Consider the following 12779-nt stretch of genomic DNA (forward strand, 5'->3'; position numbering starts at 1 on the left):
AAAGTTGTGACTAAAGGCTCCCGGCAGTCATCCTTGCCTGTCCCCGTCGCCACTCGCCCATCGCCATAGAACTTTTGGGGGTATAGGGGTTTTGATGATGATAAGTATGATGAGCTGAATGATGGCTGTGCATGTGTTGATTTATGTGGTGAGACAGGAGTAAGGTTGCAATCACACATCTTGGCTATCCCTTCTCCTGATCCAGTGGTGCAAGTGTTGCAGTGACTGGGAAGAGGGAGAGTTGCAATGGACTGACGAGTGCCCACTTTGTTGGGTTTTGTCTTCGTCCGCCGGATGTAGTCGTTGGGTTCCCATGGTGGTCACCTTGATCCCCAATATCGCCATTTGGGTCTTTTTGGAGCTCTGTAAGCATGTTTGCCTGATGCGGGCCTCCACAGCAGATTTTTTGTTTGGGGTTTACTGCGGTAGCCTTAAACCTACCAAGGTTAATCCGCAAGGCAGCGGGACAACTGGTGGTAGGCGCCCGGATGTGTCCACATGCCAGGGGGCCTATGTGCTGGTCTAGCCTGGGCCCACAAGGCACCCAGTTACTGTGTGTTCCCATGAGGAGGCACAGCAGGAGTCTTGACGGTGAAGAGGCTGTGTGCTGGCAGGGGAAGACTTATGCAAGTTGCTTCCCTGTTCGCCATGAGGATAAGCCAGCGGCGGTAGCTGAAAACGAGAGGAAGCAAGCAGTGCTTGCACATTAACACTAACATAATGCTGCCACACTAGATGCATTTCACCACCCCGTGCACACACACACATCATTGGTGAAACATACACCATAAGAGGCTGATCACACATGAATATAATGAATAACTAAAACAAACATGAATGTGGCAACAAATAGTCCCACCCTCACTACCACCAACAGGGAAGAAATTATCTTCTGATTCAATTGCCATTTTGTTTTAAGTCAAATTAGATATCTTTTTTTCCATTATTTTATACTGTATGTTATATTATTTATGCTGAAATATAAACCATAATAGGCTGATCATAAGAGAATTCTGTAGAATAATGAATAAATAAAATCAAACTTGCAATAGTGGCAACGGCCAGTCCTCCCCCACCCATCTACAGCACATTTACACAAAGTGTCATCTTGTGCCTATTAGTCCATATATAATCTGATGAGACTACAGTGGTCCCTCGGTTAACGAACGGTTCGATTAACGAAATTTCGGTTAACGAATTAGCTCCCATAAGGATCTTCAATTCGGTTAATGAACAAAACTTTGATTAACGAATCCTTACGACAAACACGTTTTCTTGTGAGCATCAGCTGATCGGCTAGTCCGCCAATACAGTAATCGGTTCTGTGTTTACATTCGTTTCCGGTGGAGTAAATATCAAGAAGGTTGTGCTCTTTAATATTTTTGCATTTTTTATATTAAAATTATTATTCATTTTAAAATTTAGTTAACATATTGATAATAAATGCAGTACAGGGAACTAGTTTTTTGTGCGCCCATCAGCTGCTTGACTCACCCTCCAAAGCGTCAGTTTAACTTTGTTTACAGTGGAGGAAACATCATGTTTGTTGCTCTCTTGAATACAGTGGTCCCTCGGTTAACGAATTACCTCCCATAAGGATCTTCAATTCGGTTAACGAACAAAACTTCGATTAACGAAATCCTTACGACAAACAAGTTTTGTTGTGAGCATCAGCTGATCAGCTGATGAGTTAGTCTGCCAATTCAGTAATCTGTTCTATGTTTACATTTGTTTCCAGTGGAGTAAATATCAAGAAAATTGTGCTCTTTAATATTTGTGCGAAAGCAACAGTTCACCACGCCTGGATGCCACTATTCCCACATCTTGCCAAGTTACAGGATAACCGCTAGCGACAGGAAGATCTCTGGGAGACAGTTCAGTCAGTCCAAAGTATCCTAACCCCTGGCCCGTGAGATGATGATGTGGTGCTTAATAAGATACGAGGTCACTACCAAGAAAATTATAACAAGAAAATAAATGACCATAAACAAGATCTGATCATGCGTTACTTGAGCCGTAAACAAGAAGAAACTAGGCAAGTGATTGAAGCAGTTGAACATGTAGAGGTGGAAGATGAAGGGGAAGAAGATCATCATGACCAAGCTAGCCTGCCAAAGGACTTTTATTTTGAAGGCTTTGATCTAGTGGTGGCATTGGTAGAGGAGGGGGGCGACGTACGTTAGCATTCCTCCCCCGTCTCAGATACCAGCTTAGCGTACATTAAGCTCCTCAACTTTAATTTTCAGGTTGGTTTTCTATGTTTATGTTGCTTAACTAATTATTCATTCTCTTTCAGCTTTAAAATATTGGTTATATGTGGATAAAATAGGAAGAATTTGAGACTTTGGGTGGCCCCTTGGTACCAATTAGGCTTTTACCCATTGGATTAAGCTTTTTGGTTTAGCGAGGTTTTTCGACACCAATTAGTCGCCAAACTGGAGGGTTTACTGTATGCTCTCTAAAATGAAATATTTGCTGTTCCAGTGAGTGGAGACATCATGTACTAATTTTGAACATTGAACAAAGAGAGAACGCATTTATTGATCCAAAATATTTAATATGTTAGAGTAAATACGACTGCTAGTTGCTTTCCAAAGCAGTTTACTCACAGTAAGATCTGCCATATGTTTAATAATGGGAATGGATAGTAACAGCAGTATCAGCTGAAAATTTACCGATATCAATACTCCAAAAATAGGCCCATACCACCGATACTTCCCTACTATAGTATGATGAAAATTTCTTCCTATATGTGTAAGTGACATAAACATGAATAACTCGCTATTCACAACCCTGTTTACCCGTAATTGATGTTTTAACGCCTCTATTCGATATTCACAAAGCATACCCTGCTTATTCACACATGAAAAATTGCGAAACCCTATAGTAATATTTCAAACTGGGCGGACTAGCTGCAGCTTTCATATTCCGACGTAAGGCCAGCTTCACCCCAACTGGGCTAACCTTTGAGGTGCGTTGTTATTTTTCAACTCCTAATTTAGAGTAGAGATACTTATTTTTATTCAGTTTCATTTACTTTGTTATATGCACACAATTGTTCAACAGAATGTGCAAAATAAAAAATATACATGTATATATTATCATAAGGTAAAAAATATAAATATAACATATATGTCCAGATAGTTAGTGTGTAATCTTAGGAGGAAGCAGGAGAAAATAAAAAGTGATTATCATAAGGTCAAAAACATAAGAGATAATCATGTCTTACATCCTCTTACTTACGGTGGTGTGTGATCGTGGGAGGGGAAGAGCGGGGTGTAGGAGGGTGGTGGTGGTGTGAAGTAGTGGTAGATGGTGATATTGGGAGTGTGGTGGTGATGTGAAGTAGTGGTGGATGGTGATATTGGGAGTGTGGTGGTGATGTGAAGTAGTGGTGGATGGTGGTCACCGGAGTGTGGTGGTGGTGGTGTGAAGTAGTGGTGGATGGTGGTCACGGGAGTATGGTGTTGGTGGTGAGTGTTGTTGTTGGCGGATGTTGTTGTTGTTGGTGGTGGTGAGTGTTGTTGTTGTGATAGCTGTTTGTGTATCACATTTAATTGTTTGAAATAAGTTCTGGAACTATAAGTGACAGGGCCTGATGTAAACACTTCTGGTTTTTCTCTATTGTCGAAGCAGTTATACACACAATTATATATATACAGGCTGTATATTTGGCTTTGAGAGAATGTATTGTGAATTCTCTCCAGTGAAGTGTTATGAATATACAGTATTACCCCGCCTAACGCGGTTTCACTTAACGCGTTTTATCATATACGCGGTGCCTCGCCAGAGCTGAACTTTCACTTAACACGGATTTTTTCCACATATACGCGGTGAGTGTCCGGCTCGAGACGCTATTTTTAGATTTGCCCCACCCGCCACCCTGCCTGACTGCCTGTTTTAGCTCATAAAATTCATACAAATTACCCGGCCAGAATATAATTTACATTGCTGGAATTCTTATAATTTGGTGATCATTTTGAATATAAACATCATATATTTTGCATTAGACATACAAATTTTAGATAAAAAATTTTCTCAGAGTAACTATGTTATCTTTTGTGCAAAATATATGACATTTATATTCAAAATATTCCTGGTCTTACAAGGAATCCAGCAATGTCAATTATATTATCCTAACTTTAGTTTGAGGTATTATTTATTAAAATTTAGTGGTTATCCCACACATCTCCTTGGGACGGTTGGTGGGGGGTGGGGGGGAGGGAGGGACCGACCGACCATCTGTTACCCCGTGAAGAATTATTTTTTTTTTTATTAACTGAAGATATTTGTTTTAGCTCATAAAATTCATACAAATTACCCGGTCTGAATATAATTTACATTGCTGGAATTCTTATAATTTGATGATCATTTTGAATATAAACATCATATATTTTGCATTAGACATACAAATTTTAGATAAAATTTTTTCTCAAATTAACTATGTTATCTTTTGTGCAAAATATATGACATTTATATTCAAAATATTCCTGGTCTTACAAGGAATCCAGCAATGTCAATTATATTATCCTAACTTTAATCTGAGGTATTATTTAATACTAAATGTTAAAAACCCTGGAAGGGAGGATTGGTGGGGGGTGGGGGGGAGGGTTGGGACTGACCGCGCGGTTGGAAGAGGGGGGGAGGCAAGGTGGGGTACTTTGATTGACAGATAGTGTCGTGAAGATTATTTTTTTTTTTATTAACTGAAGATATTTGTTTTAGCTCATAAAATTCATACAAATTACCCGGTCAGAATATAATTTACATTGCTGGAATTCTTATAATTTGGTGATCATTTTGAATATAAACATCATATATTTTTCATTAAACATACAAATTTTAGATAAAAATTTTTCTCTAGGTAACTATGTTATCTTTTGTGCAAAATATATGACATTTATATTCAAAATATTCCTGGTCTTACAAGGAATCCAGCAATGTCAATTGTATTATCCTAACTTTAGTTTGAGGTATTATTTATTAAAATTTAGTGGTTTTCCCCCAAAAATTTCTCTGAGAGGGAAGAGCCGGCAGTGTAGTGTGAGAGGGGGAGGGAGTTGAGTCCATTATTTGAATGGACATTAACTTGGCGACTGTATTTCTCTATTTCTCTTAAGTATTAATTGTGTGCATGTACCATCATAAAATTAAGATGTTATTTTTACTACAACATAGGTATGTGCCTTCAAAAAGTGGAGTTTGGGGGTCCGGCCGGTTTCTATTGGAATTAATCCCATATGTTCTGTTGTTCACTTAACGCGGATTTCACTTAACGCGGGACCCTCTGGGTTCAATTGACCGCGTTAAGTGGGGTACAACTGTACTTTAAGAGAACACTTAAGTTACGTGTTCACTAGTGGCGAATCCTGACCTAAGATCTTGAGCGTGCTCTCTATTTTTTAGAGTGGGGGGTGCTGTACCTAGGTGGTTTAACATTCAATACTATTTTTAGATAATATGATACTAAAAGCTTTCAAGTAGGCCTTTGCATGCCATTGTATTATTAACTTCGCCTGCTACCTATTCTCTCATTTAAATTGATCATCAAGCTGATGATCAATTCTCGTTCATCCAAAACTATTAAGTTGCAGAAAACAGTTTATTTGATTAAAAGATTTCTCATGCCTAGAAATAGCCAATGACAAAGTGCAGTATTCAAATTATCAAAACCAGTTTTCGACCATACACTGTGATCAGTTGAAAAGAGCAAACACGGCCAGCAGAAGAGTTTGTTTAACTAATTTGAGCCGGTCAACCAATGCGTGCTTTCGTACTGCGTGATATTAAAATGCCTAACATATTCTTTGTTTTTATCTGTATGCTTCTTTGTAAGTCCTTGAATTCGTGGACATGGTCTACGTTTTCCTACGATTTCAATTTTCTCGGAAATGCTTCTTCTCTAAAATGTTTTTTCCAGCAATTCCTTAACTAAACAAGTGTCCTCTTCTACCACAGTTTCCATCGCAAGTAGAATATTTATAACACTATAAGTCTATAACACTCGGGTAGCAGAAGCACCACAACACACACGAGCGGAAGAATGTAAACAACAAACACGACCCACACGGATTCGTGGGTGGAGCGACATTGATGCTCCACGGCCCGGCGCATCATATCTGCCATTTCACCGTGGTATGACTGACGTCAGTGAGCTGGTCACGCAGGCTTTCATCGAGGTGAAACAGCACCTACCATGCCTCTGTCTTACCTACCATGCCTCTGTGTCACCTACCATGCCTCTGTCTTACATACCATGCTTCTGCATTACCTACCATGCCTCTGTCTTACCTACCATGCCTCTGTCTTACCTACCATGCCTCTGTCTTACCTACCATGCCACTGTCTTACCTACCATGCCTCTGTCTTACCTACCATGCCTCTGCATCACCTACCAAGTCTCTGTCTTACCTACCATGCTTCACCATCATCTATGCCTCTGTCTTACCTGCCATGCCTCTGTCTTGCCTACCATGCCTCTGTCTTACCTACCATGCTTCAGCATCACCTACCATGCCTCTGTCTCACCTACCATGCCTCTGTGTCACCCTACCATGCCTCTGTCTTACCTACCATGCCTCTGTCTTTACCAGCCTCTGTGTTACCTACCATGCTTCAGCATCACCTACCATGCCTCTGTCACCTACCATGCCTCTGTCTTACCTACCATGTCTCTGTCTTACCTACCATGTCTCTGTCTTACCTACCATGCCTCTGTCTTACCTACCATGCCTCTGTGTTACCTACCATGTCTCTGTCTTACCTACCATGCCCTCTGTCTTACCTACCATGCCTCTGTCTTGCCTACCATGCCTCTGTGTCTCACCTACCATGTCTGTCTTACCTACCATGCCTCTGTCTTACCTACCATGCCTCTGTCTTACCTACCATGCCTCTGTCTTACCTACCATGCCTCTGTCTTGCCTACCATGCCTCTGTGTCACCTACCATCTCTCTGTCTTACCTACCATGCCTCTGTCTTACCTACCATGCCTCTGTCTTACCTGCCATGCCTCTGTCTTACCTACCATGCCTCTGTCTTACCTACCATGCCTCTGTCTTACCTACCATGCCTCTGTCTTGCCTACCATGCCTCTGTCTTACCTACCATGCCTCTGTCTTACCTACCATGCCTCTGTCTTACCTACCACGCCTCTGTCTTGCCTACCATGCCTCTGTGTCACCTACCATGCCTCTGTCTTACCTACCATGCCTCTGTCTTGCCTACCATGCCTCTGTCTTACCCCATGCCTCTGTGTCACCTACCATGCCTCTGTCTTACCTACCATGCCTCTATTTACCATGCCTCTGTCTTACTCCACCACGCCTCTGTCTTGCCTACCATGCCTCTGTGTCACCTACCATGTCTGTCTTACCTTCCCATGCCTCTGTCTTACCTACCATGCCTCTGTCTTGCTACCATGCCTCTGTCTTCCTACCATGCCTCTGTGTCTACCCCACCATGTCTCTGTCTTACCTACCATGCCTCTGTCTTACCTACCATGCCTCTGTCTTACCTACCATGCCTCTGTCTTCCTACCATGCCTGTCTTACCTACCATGCCTCTGTCTTACCTACCATGCCTCTGTCTTACCTACCATGCCTCTGTCTTACCATGCCTCTCTTTTCACCATGCCTCTGTCTTACCTACCATGCCTCTGTCTTACCTGCCATGCCTCTGTCTTGCCTACCATGCCTCTGTGTCACCTACCATGTCTGTCTTACCTACCATGCCTCTGTCTTACCTACCATGCCTCTGTCTTACCTACCATGCCTCTGTCACCTACCATGCCTCTGTCTTACCCTACCATGCCTCTGTCTTACCTACATGCCTCTGTCTTACCTACCATGCTTCAGCATCACCTACCATGCCTCTGTCTTGCCTACCATGCCTCTGTCTTACCTACCATGCCTCTGTCTTACCTACCATGCCTCTGTCTTACCTACCATGCCTCTGTCTTACCTACCATGCCTCTGTCTTACCTACCATGCCTCTGTCTTACCTACCATGCCTCTGTCTTTTCATGCCTCTGTCTTACCTACCATGCCTCTGTCTTACCTACCATGCCTCTGTCTTACCCTACCATGCCTCTGTCTTGCCTACCATGCCTCTGTCTTACTACCACATGCCTCTGTCTTACCTACCATGCCTCTGTCTTACCTACCATGCCTCTGTCTTACCTCACCATGCCTCTGTCTTACCTACTGTGCCTCTGTCTTACCTACCATGCCTCTGTCTTACCTACCATGCCTCTGTCTTACCTACCATGCTTCTGTCTTTACCTACCATGCCTCTGTCTTGCCTACTACACTCTGTCTTACCCACTATGCTTCAGCATCACTCACCATGCCTCTGTCTTACTCCACCATGCCTCTGTCTTACCTACCATGCTCTCTGTCACCTACCATGCCTCTGTCTTACCTACCATGCCTCTGTCTTACCACAGTTTTGCTCACATGCCTCTGTCTTTACCTACCATGCTTCTGTCTTACCTACCATGCCTCTGTCTTACCATGCTCTGTCTACCATGCCTCTGTCTTACTTACCATGCCTCTGTCTTTACCTACCATGCTTCTGCATCACTACCATGCCTCTGTCTTACCTACCATGCTCTGTCTTACCTCCACTACTGCTTCTCTGTTACCTACCATGCTCTGTCTTACCAACATGCCTCTTGTCTTTACCTGCAATTGCCTCTGTCTTACCTTACCATGCTCTGTCTTACCTACCATGCCTCTGTCTCACTCTACCATGCCCTGTCTTACCTACCATGCCTCCTGTCTTCACCTCACCATGCTTGTCTTACCCACCATGCCTCTGTCTTACCACCATGCCTCTGTCTTACTCACCATGCTCTGTCTTGCCTACCATGCCTCTGTCTTACCTACCATGCCTCTGTCTTCACCACTATGCCTCCAGCATCACCTACCATGCCTCTGTCTTATGCACTATGCTTCCAGCATTACCTACCATGCCTCTCTGTCTTACCTATCATGCTTTTCAGCCTCACCATGCTCTCTGTCTTACCTACCATGCCTCTGTCTTACCTACCATGCTTCTGTCTTTACCTACCATGCCTCTGTCTGCACTTCCACCATGCCTCTGTCTGCATCTTCCACCATGTTTGTAGCATCACCTACCATGCCTCTGTCTTACCTACCATGCTCTGTCTTGCCTGCACCACCTCTTGTCTTACCTACCATGCCTCTGTCTTTACCTACCATGCCTCTGTCTACCTATGCTCGCATCACCATGCTTGTTCACCACCATGCTTCAGCATCACTTACCATGCCTCTTCTTGTCTTTTACTTACCATGCCTCTGTCTTACCTACCATGCTTTCAGCATCACCTACCATGCCTCTGTCTTACCCCACCATGCCTCTGTCTTACCTACCATGCCTCTGTCTTACCTACCATGCTCTGTCTTACCTACCATGCCTCTCTGTTCACCATGCCCAGCACTCTCAACCACCATGCCTCTGTCTTACCTACCATGCCTCTCTGTCTCACTTCCGCACTATGCTCTGTCTTACTCTACCATGCCTCTGTCTTACCTACCATGCTCTGTACCCACTCATGCCTCTGTCTTTACCTGCACCATGCTTCTGTCTTTACCTACCATGCCTCTGTCTTACCTACCATGCTTGTCTGCACTCACCATGCTTCTGTCTTACCTACCATGCTCTGTCTTACTCACCATGCCTCTGTCTTGCCTACCATGCCTCTGTCTTACCTACCATGCTTCAGCATCACCTACCATGCTCTGTTCACTCCACCATGCCTCTGTCTTACCTTACCATGTTTCCAGCATCACCTACCATGCCTTGTCTTACCTACCATGCTCTCTTTCTACTTACCATGCTCTGTCTTTACTTCACACATGTTTCTGTCTTACCTACCATGCCTCTGTCTTGCCTACCACGGCTTACGCATCAGTTTCTCTGTTGTCTTACCTACCATGCCTCTGTCTTACCTAATAATTTCTGTCTTACCTACTATGCTCAGTATCACCTACCACACCTCTGTGTTATTACCATGCCTCTGTCTTACCTCCACTATGCTCTGTCTTACCTACCATGCCTCTGTCTTGCACCTCACCATGCTTCCAGCACTCACCATGCCTGTCTTACCTACCATGCCTCTGTCTCATCACCTACCATGCCTCTCTGTCTTACCTACCATGCTCAGCATCACTTACCATGCCTCTCTGTTCACCTACCATGCCTCTGTTCACTGCACTATGCTCTCTGTCTTACCTACCATGCCTCTGTCTACTTACCATGCTTCAGCATCACCTACCATGCTTCTGTCTTACCTACCATGCCTCTGTCTTGCCTACCATGCCTCTGTCTTTACCTACTCATGCCTCTGTCTTGACTTACCATGCTTCCAGCATCACCTACCATGCTTCTATTTACCTACCATGCCTGTCTTACCTACCATGCCTGTCTTTACCTACCATGCCTCTGTCTTACCTACCATGCTTCTGTGTCACCTACCATGCCTCTGTATTACCTACCATGCCTCTGTCACCTACCATGCCTCTGTCTTGCACTATGCCTCTGTCTTTACCTACCATGCTTCTGTCTGCCTACCATGCCTCTCTGTCTTACCTCACCATGCCTCTGTCTTACCTACCATGCCTCTGTCTTACCTAGCCTCCATGTCCCTCTGTCTTACCTACCATGCCTCTGTCTACCTACCATGCCTCTGTCTTACCTCACCATGCCTCTGTCTTGCCTACCATGCCTCTGTCTTTCCCACCATGCCTCTGTCTTACCTACCATGCTCAGCACTCCACCCACCATGCTCCTGTCTTACCTACCATGCCTCTGTCTTACCTACCATGCCTCTGTCTGCTCACCATGCCTCTGTCTTACCTACCATGCTCTGTCTTACTCACCATGCCTCTGTCTTACCCACGACACTTGTCCTTTCACCATGCTTCAGCATCACCTACCATGCCTCTGTCTTGACCTACCATGTTTCACACTCACTGTCTTGTCTTACCCACTATGCTCTGTCTTACCTACCATGCTTCAGCATCACCTACCATGCCTCTGTCTTACCTGCTACATGCTTCTGTTCCACCTACCATGCCTCTGTTCACCTACCATGCCTCTGTCTTACCTACCATGCTTCAGCATCACCTACCATGCCTCTGTCTTACCTACCATGCTTCCAGCACTCCACCTACCATGCCTCTGTCTTACCTACCATGCCTCTGTCTTACCACCATGCTCTGCACTCTGGCCTATGCCTCTGTCTTACCTACCATGTTTGTTCACCTACTATGCTCTCTGTTCCACCTACTATGCCTCTGTCTCTGTTCACCATGCCTCTGTCTTACCTACTTATGTTTGTCTTACCTACTATGCTTCAGCCTCTCCATCACATGCCTCTGTTCACCACTATGCCTCTGTCTTACCTCCACCATGCCTCTGTTCTTTGCCTTCCATGCTCTTGTCTTACCTACTACATGCCCTGCATCACCTACCATGCTTCTTGTCTTGCCTGCACATGCTTCTGCATCACCATCATGCTTCTGCATCACCTACCATGCCTCTGTCTTACCTACCATGCTCTGTCTTCACTATGCTCACTATGCTCTGTTCCACCTACCATGCTTCAGCATCACCTACCATGCTTGTCTTGCTCATCTACCATGCCTCTGTCTTGTCTTACCATGCTCTGTCTTGATTACCATGCTTCAGCATCACTTACCATGCCTCTGTCTTACCTGCACCATGCCTCTGTCTTGCTTCACCATGCTCTGTCTTACCTGCTCATGCTTTGCAGTCATCACCTGCTCATGCTCTGTCTCACTCATGCCTGTCTTACCCACCATGCTCTGTCTTACTCTACCACTTCTGTCTTACCTACCATGCCTCTGTCTTTACCTACCATGCTTCAGCATCACTCTACCATGCCTCTTTGTTCTGCCTTACCATAAGCTTCAGCATCACCTTACTTGTCTTACTCACAAGCTTCAGCACTCACCATGCCTCTGTCTTTACCACCATGCTTCTTGCCCTACCATGCCTCTGTCTTGCATGCTCTTGTCTTACCTACCATGTTCTGTCTTTGCCTACCATGTTTCAGCATCACCTACCACTATGTTCTTGTCTTGCACTGCTTCAGCATCACCTACCATGCCTCTGTCTTACCTACAAGCCTGGCACTCACCTACCATGCCTCTGTCTTGCCTACCATGCCTCTGTCTTGCTACCATGCTTCCAGCATCACCTACCATGCCTCTGTCCTACTCTACCATGCTTCAGCATCATTTCCACCATGCCTCTGTCTGCCCACTGATGCTTCTCTGTCTTACTTCCATCATGCCTCTGTCTTGCCTACTATGTTTGTCTTACCTACCATGCTCTGTCTTGCTCTACCATGCCTCTGTCTTAATGCACCATGCTTCTGCATCACCTACCATGCCTCTGTCTTGCACGCACTATGCTTCAGCATCACCTACCATGCTCTTGTCTTGCCTACCATGCCTCTGTCTTGCCTACCATGCCTCAGCATCACCTACCATGCCTCTGTCTTACCTACCATGTTTGTCTCACACACCTACTATGTTTCTGTCTTGCACCATGCTCTGTCTTACCTACCATGCCTCTGTCTTACTTGACCATGCTCAGCATCACCATGCTCTGTCTTGCCTACCATGCTCTGTCTTGCCTACTATGCTCTGTCTTACCTACGTTTCAGCATCACCTACTATGCTCTGTCTTGCCTGCCATGATAAAGTGCAACTGAACGAAGCACTGT

The sequence above is a fragment of the Homarus americanus genome, unplaced genomic scaffold (genome assembly GCF_018991925.1).
Source record: "Homarus americanus isolate GMGI-L3 unplaced genomic scaffold, GMGI_Hamer_2.0 scaffold45698, whole genome shotgun sequence".
Lineage (NCBI taxonomy): Eukaryota > Metazoa > Arthropoda > Malacostraca > Decapoda > Nephropidae > Homarus > Homarus americanus.